At 36.8% G+C, this 13,249-nt stretch overlaps 1 protein-coding gene across 1 annotated transcript in view; it reads right to left on the bottom strand.

The window, feature by feature from the left end:
* Window positions 1-13,249, bottom strand: part of LOC120354308 — an 88,068-nt gene that overhangs the window by 67,923 nt on the left and 6,896 nt on the right. The gene's annotated exons all lie outside the window — the stretch shown is intronic.

Here is a 13,249-nt window from a genome sequence, read left to right as displayed (position 1 = left end):
AAATCAAAATTCGGGGAAGAAACAGTTTTGGGCTGTGCCTGTTAGTCCTTCCCCAATCATTCAAAGAATTGAGTTCTGTTTATCAATGAATAAATACCGAGCAAAGCTCGGTGCCCCGATATTTGGTATCAATAAATAGAATTTACAAAATGTACTTGTTCAGATGATATCTTTATTCCAAAAACCAAACCATTTAAAGATACATTTTGTCCGACTTGTGTTATTTACTCCTGTAATGTTAAAAAGTAAATACTACCAACAACACAACATCAGTGACAACCTGTTCCAATTTATGATAAATATCGGGGCACCGAGCTCCGCTCTGGAGTACCTACAAAAGCATATAAAAATTATTACGAAAGAAGAAATTATAATAAAATCGTTCCAAATTTGTATGAATGTTCAGGTACCAAAATTGCTATGCAATATTCTTTTTTAATAAAGAATTATCAATTATATTATTATTCAACTTTTTATAAGTAACTTTAACATTTAAAAAGCAAAGCCTCCCTTACTTATCTTTCAATATCCTATTAAAATATTTGTCATGTAGTTTTTCCTGATGTAATGTAGTACTTTCTAGTCCTCCCGAACAAGAACGGGTGCACTGCTAGTCTCAAAAATATCAAAAAGATACTTTATTTCTATTTTAAAAGAGATAAGAAACGATGGTATATATTTTTACAATATTATGAAAACAGAAAGAACTCCTCACAAGACCAAAGGTAAATAATGGCATTTTTTAAGATTAGAATGTAAGATGTGAATTTTATTGTCATACACTGACTAATGTTGAGAACTAAAGGGTTGGGAATTGGGGTACTTTGGGGGGGGCATTACACTTGGATTGGGGGGGGGGCTTGCGCCATTGCCCTTGGGGGGGCTGGGCACCCCTGGCTGGGCATATAATCATGGCTTGAAATTGAATGAGGGAAAAACAAATAGCATCATTGTTGCTCACAGCCGTTTGCAGACAAGACTCCAGGTGCAAAATGTTCCAAAGCTGACATTGAATGGTGTTGAGCTGGAATACCAGGACAGGGTTAAAAATCTAGGTCTCATTATAAATAAAACTCTGTCATGGATTGACCAGGTGGAGCTTGTCTGCAAAAGAATATTCTCCTGCATCTACAGTTTGAAAAGGTTTGCCCTATTTCTACCACAGAATATAAAAATCATGCTGGTCAAAACTCTCGTTATGCCTCATTTTAATTATTGTGACACTGTAATAAATGACATGACTGTGGAGCTCTCAGACAGATTGCAGCGTGCTCAAAACTATTGCATAAGATTCATTTTTAATTTAAGGCGATTTGACCATGTTTCAATTTTCTATAATGAGCTATCACTTTTAAAATTAACTGAACTCCGTACCTTGCACATCCTAACACTCCTTCATTCCATAATTAAAACGAAATCTCCTTCCTATCTGTCTGAGAGCTTCAAGTTTCTGTCTGAGGTCAGTGTGCGAGCAACTCGTCGTGGGGACTCACTGCTGTCTTTTCCTATATACAGGACAGCAACTTTCGAAAAGTCATTTACAATCATGGCATGCAGACATTGGAACAATCTTCCCGATGAGATTAGGAGTATTGAGGGACATGCTCGCTTTGGGGTGGAGGTCAGGCGGCTGTTATTGGCGGGTCTGCGGGGGTAGTGCGATGGTGGCTAGTTGCGATACAATTTGTGGGCTGTGTGAATGTTGTATGAATGATTTTTGCTGAATTTTCTTTGTATCAACGTTCTTCCTATATTATTTACTTAAATTTATTTATTATTATTTTTTAGTTATTTTGTAATTTATTGATTTACTTAATTTACTTTTGCACCAGACAAAAATGGTTGATTTTTATTTACAATTTTATGCATTATTCTCAGTTTCATATTGTTATAGTTCTTTTGTATTATTTCTTATTGTAATGTAGAAAGGACTTTCTAGTCCTAACTCCGCCTAATAAAGAGTATTTTCATTTCATTTTCATTTCATTTCATGAAGAGTGATTTCCTTTGTAGTTTCAATAGATTGATTGTAGAACTGTAAACTTTGCTAGATATAATCAATTGTAGCTGATTGGGTGAAACGTGTTTTCAAATAGGATACGAGCCAATTGGGGTGAGATTAGTTATCGGTTCATCATCATGAGAAAGATGCAACAAAATCACTCAGGGACAAACAATCTTCGTTCGCTCATTCATGACTGCAGTAAAACAGAATAGACCCGAGACGAGTTGTTTTCGAAACACGTTTTGAAAAAATAATAAAAAATGAGAGGGAGGCGAAAACCTACAGCTGTTTGGAAAATTAACGCCCAGAGACAGATAGATGATGGTGGTGAGTGCTGAGTGAAAGATGGATATTACGGACGGGCGCGTAATTGATTCGGGGGAAGGGGGAGAGGTAGACACCTGTACGGTCATCGCCTTATTACCGCAGCCCAGGTATTTATTACCGATTTGAAATGTAAACAATGCGAGCGTAACGTATACTTAAGACAGCAACAACATAGGAGATATATCATTTATCTCTGCGGGCTGATGGCTTCATAGAATGTAATCATTATAGGTTGTTAAGAGCCATGTTGGGAGGCCTGCCTACCTACCACAGCCACGGATCCTAGCCTGTTCGTAGCCTCGGGCCTGCTCGGAGCCTACTTATCACTCGATACATCTTCATCCTGTAGCCCAAGTCAAAAAAGGAAAGGCCGTGCCTATTTTATGACGTGATATTCGCCAGCGATAAATTGTTAACACCGAGATGCTAGGCTGCTTCAATAATCAGCGTTCGATTCCACACAAAACACATTCAGCACACTTGGATCACTCGCAACAAATGTGTATTTCTCCCTTAGTTGAGTTATTGAACTTGTGATTACCATTTCATGTTAATCCGCATAGTCCAAACCCAGGATTAGCACAATGCTAAGGAGCTGATTCGAATTCAGCTGATGCCGGGGTGCCGAGACGTAATCTTGCCAACATAAAACCAAGGAGGATGAGAAATGAACTACTTCACTCTATCTTCTTCCATTCTGAAAAAATAGTTCTCATCTTATCCTCTTCGATAGAGCTACTAAAAGCTGATGAAGTCAGCTGAATATTGTATTCTTTTTCCTACTCATGGCTTTTCACAGAGATGTTCCCTAGATAAGAATATATTATTGATTTCTCATTTTGTTTTGGCTCTCGATAACTGGATACACATAACAGTGCACATTAGGGAGAGTCACCAATCAAAGTAATCTCTGGCTCGTTTAATCCATTTCTCTTCATATCAATTTCTAATATTATGTTCATTCATACTCACAGTGAATAATTATTCAGCATCCCCATTCAATCAACTTTGTAACGAAGTGAAGTGAATTTGTTACAATAAAGTATAGTGCTATAAAAGATTGGTGGTTATCGCTATACTGCCTGGAAGATGCTACTACTCACATCCTAGTTGATACGCAAGGTGGGAGAGCCTGCCGGCTCAGTTCTTGCCAAATATCCTTCAGCCACCGGATATAAATGGCGACGCTCTTTTTCAGAGAGCATCACTTCGCTTTCAACCTTCCTCTGGACGCGAGACTTCATATCAGCGACCTGCTCTCTTTCTTGGAGATGTGAGACCTCCTGTCAGCGACCCCTGACCTCTCCTTAGGACGCGAGACCTGTCAGAATCTTGTACTTACTCCAGGGGAAGCGAGACCTTTGTCAGCAGCCACGGACCATCCTCAGAAAAAAAGACTTCCTGTCAGTGTCCTGCTCTCTTCCTCAATGACGCAAGACCTCCTGTCAGCGACTCATATACCTTCCTTAAAACGTGAGACCCCTTGTCAGCATCCTGTAACCCATCCTCAGGGACCCGAGACCTCCTGCCCTCCTGTCCTGCCTGTAACCTCCCTAGAAGCGGAAATTTTAATTCCGCTGAATCGACATTGGTCACTACTGCCAGTACAACAAGAGTGGTCAACACCAGAGCCGGTCAGCAATCTGCCCGAAAAACTCTCCTGGAGGCTGTATACTACCAGAACAGTTTATTAAGAAAGGAAGACATTGCTCCTTGCTTCCTTGTCCCACCCACATGACTGAGCAAGGACGATCGAGGTAAACACCAGAATATTAATCAGGCCACTCAGACGATAGAAAGAGTGTACCTGATAGGTTGGCACCTAACGTGGGGCTGGAAGCAAGGACGAGATGAGTGATCACAAGGATAACAAGGATGAGTCAAAGAGACTGGCGACCAGTCGAGTTCACAAAGGATCCAAGGGTATCATTGGTGAATCGACTGGCTGAAGAGATACTGTAATGAGAAGCTGAATAAATAAATTCAACATTGGACAAACATACCATTCTTTCGACCAGAGATACAAGGAGCACATTCAAGGACTAAAAACAAAACAGAATCCACATTTGACGACCACATAATACAAGAAAATCACAAACACACAAACATAAATACTGACCTACAAATCATACACATAAAAACAAAAGGAGCAGAAGTAGACACAATAGAATTGTTTGAAATATACACACAATTTAAAAGCAATAGGCAATTCATATTTAATGATCAAACCAAATTTATATCCTACATCCTCATTGATTACCTTCTCAGCCATAATGAGCCCAATAGAAACCAATAACAGCACACTAAAAATTGCCATCCAAACATTTTACTTGTCTATGAGTACAACCAGGAAGATGGTGGACCTGCTGAAAGATCTCATGGTCACAGTTAGTTGATAACTTAATATATTGAAAAAATTGACTGTTATTCGTTCTTTTTAATATCATAAAAGTGATTTAACAAAAGCAGTTTGTGATGGGAAACAGTTAGATATGAGAATAGTTACTAACATTAGATTAGGTAATGTGGTGTTCTACCAAAATCAAATCATGAATGGACTTTCAACACCATGTGTTGGGTATGTAGTCCATAAAGTTGCACAAGGTGAATCATCGCATAAATACCACCCAAAGTAGAATGGTATCCTTACCTATAGCCAATTTCAGAGAAGAGACAGCCTACCACAATGGAGAGACTGTCATCAAAAGGGGTAGCTACTGCAAAGACAGACTCTATGAGAGATATTGTAGCTACAGTAAAGATTTCGGTGAAAAGTTTGTTAGAAAATAATTGGATAGAAAGGAAATTTGGAAAATTCTCCGCGCCGCGCCGCGCCGCTCCGCGCCGCTCCACGGACCTAGTGCACGCTCTCCTTTAATATTCACGTGACCAGCTTTTCTAAAAAAATTGGGATTTTTAAGATAAGTGCTGCCAGCGGTCAAAGTAATTAATTACCTGGTAATTGACAAAAGTCCTGTTCTGGAGGAGCGGTGAGAGTTGCTCCAGTAATAAAATGTCCTGGTTCAAGGACGTTTAATTCTGTGGGGTCAACTGAAAGGGGACACAGCGGTATCGAATTGAAAACACCCTCAATTTTAGTTAGAAGAATGAGCATTTCTTATTAAGTCAAGGAGCAGTCGTTGATCACTTTATGGAGATGTTGCTTCACTGGAAGGATATTATGATCCCAATGTTCCTTATTGTCTATGTGGTTGTGATCGTAACTCTCTTGCTGATTTTCGCTAAACTGATCCATATCATTTTCATCATTTTTTTAGCAATGTTTGGGCTTCTGTGAAGTTGATCCGTACCAAACCTAGTATCTAGAGTCGCCTTAACAAAAAAGCCTTAACAAACGTCAAATTTGTAAAAACAAACCTCAACTAACTATTTATAACAATCCAATTTGATGGGCTGTTATCATGCCGCCAACATCACGCTAAAACACGTAGATCTATTACAGTGGTTCAGCTATCGTCTAGAGAGGTCTCCAAGATTCTGGCAAAGGTTTTCAGGAACGACTGAACTTGAAAGTCTATACTCGAAACTCAGGTTTTGTTTGGGGAATGGCGGTGCTAATTTCGGGGTTCCTTTTCTACAGTTTCATCTTCATCTTCGAGATTTTCCAAGTATTGCAACTTGAAAGGGCAAATATGATTGTTTTGTTCATAATTTGTTCCAAAGAACTAGACTGATATACGATCTCATATCTTAATAAGTTCTCTTCATGGTTTATTTTAAGAGGTTTATTTTCAAAAAAAATTTCAACTCTATGCTAGATATGGTTAATATCAACTTTTTCGAGGACTAATTTATAGAAAATGTTCAGTAACGTGAAGAGGCTCAGTTTGGAATCTAATCTCGGGATTTATCCAAGTTCTAGACTTCAACTGGCTTTGAACTCTGGAGTCAGAAAATTGGCTTTCCGAGTCAGAGAGTTAACATAGTCGAGGACTTAAATAGACCCTGGAGTTAAGAGATCACGTTAGACTCTGGAGTTTATAATTTCGCTTACTGAGTGAAGGGCTTATAAGTCCAGGACTTGAATTAGATTCTCGCTTCTTTCCGAGTCAGGGATTTATCAAAAATCGTTAAGTCCAGAACTTAAAACAGCGTGATTTCAAACCCTCCACTGAGGTAGGTTTAAATTCACTTTAAGTTCTGGACTTAAACTGAGCAAACAAATCTCAGTTATTGTTTTGGAGTAGATGAATAGCCAAATAGATATCTTGGAATACCTAAATTATCTAGATTAGTACATCTCAATTCATAATTTATAGTTTGCAAGTCTATTTTGGAATAAAGTTCTATTAGAATTACGCGTAAAAAACTAACTTTATCTTACGACTGTGACATTTCCTAAAAAATTTTCAAGAAAAATAAAACAAGGATTGCCTTGTAATTTTATCTTCCAATGTGAATTTTATCAATCAATGTCATATTCAGCATATTTATAAAAAAAATTATAATAATAGATTATTATTCCAGGTTTTTCAAAACAAATACGTTTTCCAACTCCTAAATTTTTCCAAATAGCCTATTAAAATTTTTATTCCAAAATCACTGGTTAGGATCAATGATCAATAATAGCATGACGTAAAATATTATGTTTATTCATTCATGTTTCAAAAGATTAGATTTTGCTTTGAATAGGCCTACAAACAAATCGAAGCTTATTTTCACAAAATAATTGTTAGAAAATAGTTTAGAGAGAATGCTCATTCGAATTATCCTGATGCAATCAGCTGTTTTGCTATAATGCCAACAGTAAAATATTGAGAATTTTCCACATGATTATTTCTTCAAGTCCTGGACTCTAATAAGTCGAGAACTTAATAGACCCCGGATTCTAGAAGATAAACCCGTGACTCAGAAAGTCGATTTAGACCCGAGCGCTTATTTTAGTCCTGGACTCTGCAAGTCCAGAACTTATAGATCCCGAGCTCGGAAACCGGCCCTAAAGGTTATTTGTACAGATAGCTTCAAAACTTCGCCAGGGATACGACCAAAATTGGTGTTTTCCAGCGTTATTCTAGGTTGTCCCAGTCAACTGGAAAGAGCCTGAAAGTCTATTTAAGTTAGTCTAGTTAGCTCTTGACTATTTTAAATGAAATGAAATGAAATGAAAAAATTCTTTATTAGTCGGAGTTAGGACTTTTAACGGAATTTTACGGAAGGAAGCAAGCTTAAATTAAGAATGCAGGCGAGCGAAGAGAGCTACAGGGGGCAGAACTCTGTATCTAGATGGCTATGGCACGCGAAGCGAGCCTGCCGGTTAGTATTATATTACAATCGTATATCGTACTTGGAGAGAGGTTCCCCCATGTGATCTCTGAAATTAGACTTACAAAGTTTCTGAGCTCTTTAATAATACTTATTGATGTAGTATCCTCTTGCTTTTTTCTGCATCTAAATCGGAAATCAATGTTTCAATGTTATATTGTTTGATGAGACATTCTGTGATTCTCTGACTGTGAGGAGTAAAGATAAGCGCCATCTCACAGCATAGTAAACGCCAGTATCCTAAATTTTGAAACATTTACGCTTTTTTAGTTGACTGGAATAGGTTGGTGAGAAGTAATGGATTAGATAGCCGTTGTAAAGTGAATTGATGGTCCCTGCCATAAAAAAGCGGCAACAGCTCACAACTAATGACATTTCTCGTCTAATCGGTCTCATTTCGTCTCTTTCTTTATGACACGGCAATGCAGTTTGTGATAAAGTTTTCTTAGCTTGTTCCACGCTCCATTTTCCACTCAATGTTGTCGCCCTAGCCCTAGGCTATATGAATCACAATATTATATAAATTGTCGTAAATAAATTGTATTCTGTGATCATATCGTTTCGTAAACCCAACTGATTAGTCAGCCATATTGTTAGTTCTTAACATAATCTGTAGTATGTAAACCATAGGGTGATTCTTAATTATGGTAAAATAATTTAATACGTGATCGATTCCCATCGTCTTCTCATCGATTGTCGGACCCGTTCAAATATTCCAGGAGTCTGCTTTATCATTTCTATTCCGTTCAAAATCCTTAATCAGAGTTCTTCAATGGTATCAATCGGAGTATTGTATACTAAGGTTTTCAAGTGTCCCCAAAGATAAAGATCCAAAGGATTTAAGTCTGGTGACCTAGCTGGCCATGGTACTGGCCCACCTCGGCCTATCCATTGATTTGGAAAGCTGTGATTCAGGTGTTCACGAACAGCAACACTGAAGTGTGCTGGAGCTCCATCATGCATAAACCAAATGTTTTGGTGCTACTGAAGAGGTACATGTTCAAGTGAGATAAATAGCTCCTCTCTCAAAAAGTTTAAGTAGATTATGCCATCAAGCCTGGGAGGAAGCTCGAACAGAAGTATATGATCTCCTATGATTCCTGCCCAAATCGCCAAATGTTTACTGAAAACTGTTGTTGTGGACGATTAGTACTGATGGCATAAGGATTCTCATCTGCCCAAATATGTTGGTTGTTGTCAGTCAAATTTTACTAAAAACCATCGGCAAATACCAGCACGGGGAATACAGTCGCGTGGCAATAGAGTATGAACTTTCTGGAGGTGGTATGGATGTAATTGTTGCTCTTTTAGTATCCTCCAAATAATAGATTGATTGACATTAAACTGCACTGACAATTCTCTCGTGCTCTTCTCTGGATGTTCATAAATTTCATTAAGAACTTGTTCTTCTAACTCAACAGTCATAGTAGATCGGGGTCTGCCTGTTTCAGACAAATGTTGATGAATAGTGGCAAAAAACCTTGAACTTGGACATACTCGGTTAGGAAAGTTCTCTTGATACAAACGTCTTGCTTCAGTACTATTACAGTATAGTGTCCCATTCCATACATTAAATGCATGTCAACTAATTCGGAGTATGTATAATGTCTAAAATTACCAGCCATTTTTAAAAAGTTAACACTTAACACAAAAGCAAAGTGAAATGGTTATAAATGACTGGTTAGATTAAACAAAAAACACAGCGCGGTTACAGTTGTAGGTCTAACTCACAGTTTGTTGTTTTGTTCAACAGTTAGCTAAAATATTTCTGAAAATAATTTTCAGCTAATAATTTCTTTTAAATATTTTCTTATTTAAAACAAAATAAATCAGCTGTTTTGGAACAGCTGTTATTAAAATCCATGTTTTATTTGCAATCAGCTACAACCTATGAGTTATTAGTTCTCTCCTCATAAAACAGCAAATTTTTGTGGTGTAATGTAATGCATAAGAATACATTTTATTCAAATTTAGTTTACACAACTTACAAAATTCTTTTCAGAATTAAATTCTCTACAATTTTTACTGCGAAAAATTATTTGTTTACTCGTCATTAAAGAAAGTTATTGGGCATCAAATGTAGAAGTCTGTGTTTTTCTAGTTAGATTTTTTGCATATTTCAACTTTTTTCTCAAAAACTACTCACACTACAGCTTCCGGACTAGTTTTATTCAATTTTTCAGATATTTTTCCATATGAATCCAGCATAAATTTTCAAAAACTAGTCCCCAAAAAATTCAGCATCGGTGTATTTCACCAGAGGAACTGAATTCCGGGCGACATCTTTCACCCTGTATAGCTCGCTAATAAAGCGTTTATGGATATATGTTTATTAGTACTTTTTTCTTATTTTTACCTCTTCTATCACGTATTAAATTATTTTACCATAATTATGAATCACCCTAATAACAAATGAGACTTGATACGGATTTAATCAATTTTAAATTGAAATTTAGTTTAAACTGTCACTGTGCCAGTAGTGGATTCAGCTATCAAATAATACAATGATTCATGAGAACTATAAATGTTACAAAATAATTCATGATGATTCAAACACAAAATATATCATTTTTGTCATATTTATTCAATCTCAGCGGTTTGTATATTATGGTTCTAATAAGTGAAGAAATCTAATTATTTAAACTTTAAACTAAAACTACACGCATTTTCTAGTTAATTCTCAAATAGATTGTTCCAGAAACATTCTGTACTGATGATTGGAGGATTTCTAAAGCTATTATTATTTGTCTAATCTCGGATACGATTCACATGCAGCTTCAAAGAGAATATTAGTTAGTGAAAAGGGAATTTTAATAGCAGGAGTTGATTTCAATTCCTGGTGCTTTAGGAGTCTGAATACAACTAGAACTGTGGTTTCATCCCAACCATCACCCATCAGTTGCAAGTCAACGACTTGTATTAGTGGCACTCAACAAAATAAACTTGTTAAATAAAAAGACTAAGAAATTGTCAAAAACCACAGATTTTATTGAAAGCTAGAGGTTTATATGAGATTGGCAATGGTGTAACAACCGAAACCCGTCTTCTCAATCTCAAATAAACTCAGTTTATCTAATGTATCAGATTATCTGGTGTATCTACACCATAGAATGGTGTGACAACCGAAACCGGTCTTTCTAGCTTTCAATAAAATCTGTGGTTTTTGACAATTTCTTAGTATTTTTATTCAATATGAATAATTACTACAATATCAAGTTCTCAACTACACAAAAAGTGAAAATAAATTTGTATTTTCGATAAAATTCAACAGGATCATTTCTTATCGGAGTCTATTGAATAAATCATATTGAATCGTCGAAAAATAAGGTTTTCGGCAACGGTTAATTTAAATGTTATCAGATTGGCACATTTTTAAATTTCAGATTAGAACTTCAGAACGACTGCGACGAAAATCTATGTGAAGATGATCTGTATTATTGCTATTGCTAGGCTAATTGGGATTTTTAGGATAAGTAGGTTATGGATAAACTCTGACAGACCAAAGTCAACTCCCGGCTCCCGCAGCGCTTGTCAGAAAACTAAACTAGAGCCTTTCAAGCAATTTATAAGATGAAAGATGTACGAGCTGGAGATGTGTTTGCTGCTTAATGATGGATTAAATTACTCAGAGTAAACTTATTATGTTAGCAGCAGCCCATCCTAGGGAGAGAGAGCAGAGTGAGCACCTACGATGTGATTAAAAACACAATCGTTGACTGGCTAGGCCTACCTGAAGCCCCAGGCAACAACCTTCCTCATCTCAGGCACATCTCACAGCACAGTGGAGTGAGATCAGGCAACATACAATAATACAACAAGTGGAAGCAACCATCTTGGCAGTTGGCACCAAATCTGTCCAAAATATTAATTAGGGTTCGCTCATCCCCACGATAAAACTGCACCTCTGGACTAAGCAGGTAGGCCTAGTCCTTATCTCTGACCACCATAAATATTCATTCAATTGTTAGGTGCAGATCATAAATTTCGATACAATAGAAAGCTGACGCTTGGATATAATGTAGAAAAAGATTATTGCAATCAGCTTGAAAATATGAATGTCCTATATGAAACACATCTTCTCCATTGCATAATATTAGGTATCAAAAACACCATCTGAACTCCAAGTGATGGTAAATTCAGACCTCAAATTAAATATTTAGTATCGATGACAAAATTTCATGACCGAGGTGATTTGTTTGAAAAAATAAAAATCAAGGAAATTACCATTTATTAGGGAGATATGTTCCCATAAACTTGAACTATAGTACTATAGGATAGATGTATGGTATGAGAATACCTCTGGCACTTCGACAAACCGATTTTAAGTTGGGAAGTTGAATTTATCCCCGAAAAATTCAGGTTTCAAGGTTTTCAAGTTCTATCAATCATGAAGGGAGTTTTTTGTTAATGTTTTTGTTGCTACTCTTATATTGTTTATTGTTGTGATCAAACAAAGGATGAGTAAAGCAATTCCTTTAGATCTACTCAGTGGCGTATCGAAGAGGGAGAGCATGTTACAACCCCCCCAATGAGCCCAAAAAGAGGAACAAAAATCCAAGATTCAAGATGCACTATGTAAAAATGACCTCAAATAAAACGAAATATTGTTGTTCAAATATTGTTTCCCTCAAATGAAACGAATGTTTTTTTCAACGAAATATTGTTTGCTGAACATTAAAAATATTAAACTCATCCAAATGATTCGTGCTATACTACGGAACCGTACGGAGTACGTAGTACTGATATGATGTATCCCATACATGTGATCTCATATGATGATATGAGATACATGATGTATCCCAGATACTCCAATTTTCGTTTTTTTAATAGTGTACATCAAGCTGTGAAGAACTCTGTTGTTAGATACTTTGTCCATTCACGATATTTTCAGGATTCTTCTATAGGTCCACATCTCAAATGCTTCAAATTTCTTTGTTGTTGCATTCGTGAGGGTCCAAGACTCTACACCATATATAATAATATTAAGAATATTTAATATCGTGGGAGTCTTAAATCAAGGTTCACATTATGCTTCTTAGTAACCTTTGCCATGCTTTGGAACGCGACTCTTGCCTTTTCAATACGGACTTTTATCTCCCGAGAATGCTCGAGTCCCACTGCTCATTTAAAACTGTACCAAGATAGGTGTACGTTGGCAAGCGCTTCACCACCCTACCATGTATGTTGGAATGTACTTGATCAATATTCTCTCCTTACTTATTATCAACACTTTTCTTTGTATTGACTTCTAGACCATACTTTCTACTGATTAATATACAACATAATTTACAACTTTTAAATCAACTCGCTTTCGTCTGTCTGCAACATACACCTTATTAATAATGCTACTTGTGATATCTGTTGCTATGACGTTAGTATTATTAGTTAAGGGATTGTCGATTGAATGTCGATTCTGAATTATTCATCCATGCGGAGTAACCTATAAAGTTCTATGGGTTCACATACTATAATCACAAGTTGCCCATTTCAAAGATCATGTTGTATTCTTCATGAGCGAGTTCCCCAACCCAGGGGGTCACTTCAATCAACCGCACGAAAATAGACCGATGGCAATCGGAACAGATGAGTTATGAATTGTTGAGCCCACTCAGTTATGAATGAGTTATGAGCCCA

This window comes from Nilaparvata lugens, chromosome X (genome assembly GCF_014356525.2).
Source record: "Nilaparvata lugens isolate BPH chromosome X, ASM1435652v1, whole genome shotgun sequence".
Lineage (NCBI taxonomy): Eukaryota > Metazoa > Arthropoda > Insecta > Hemiptera > Delphacidae > Nilaparvata > Nilaparvata lugens.
The sequence above is the reverse complement of the archived record's forward strand: the minus strand, read 5'-3'. Positions and strand labels throughout refer to the sequence as shown.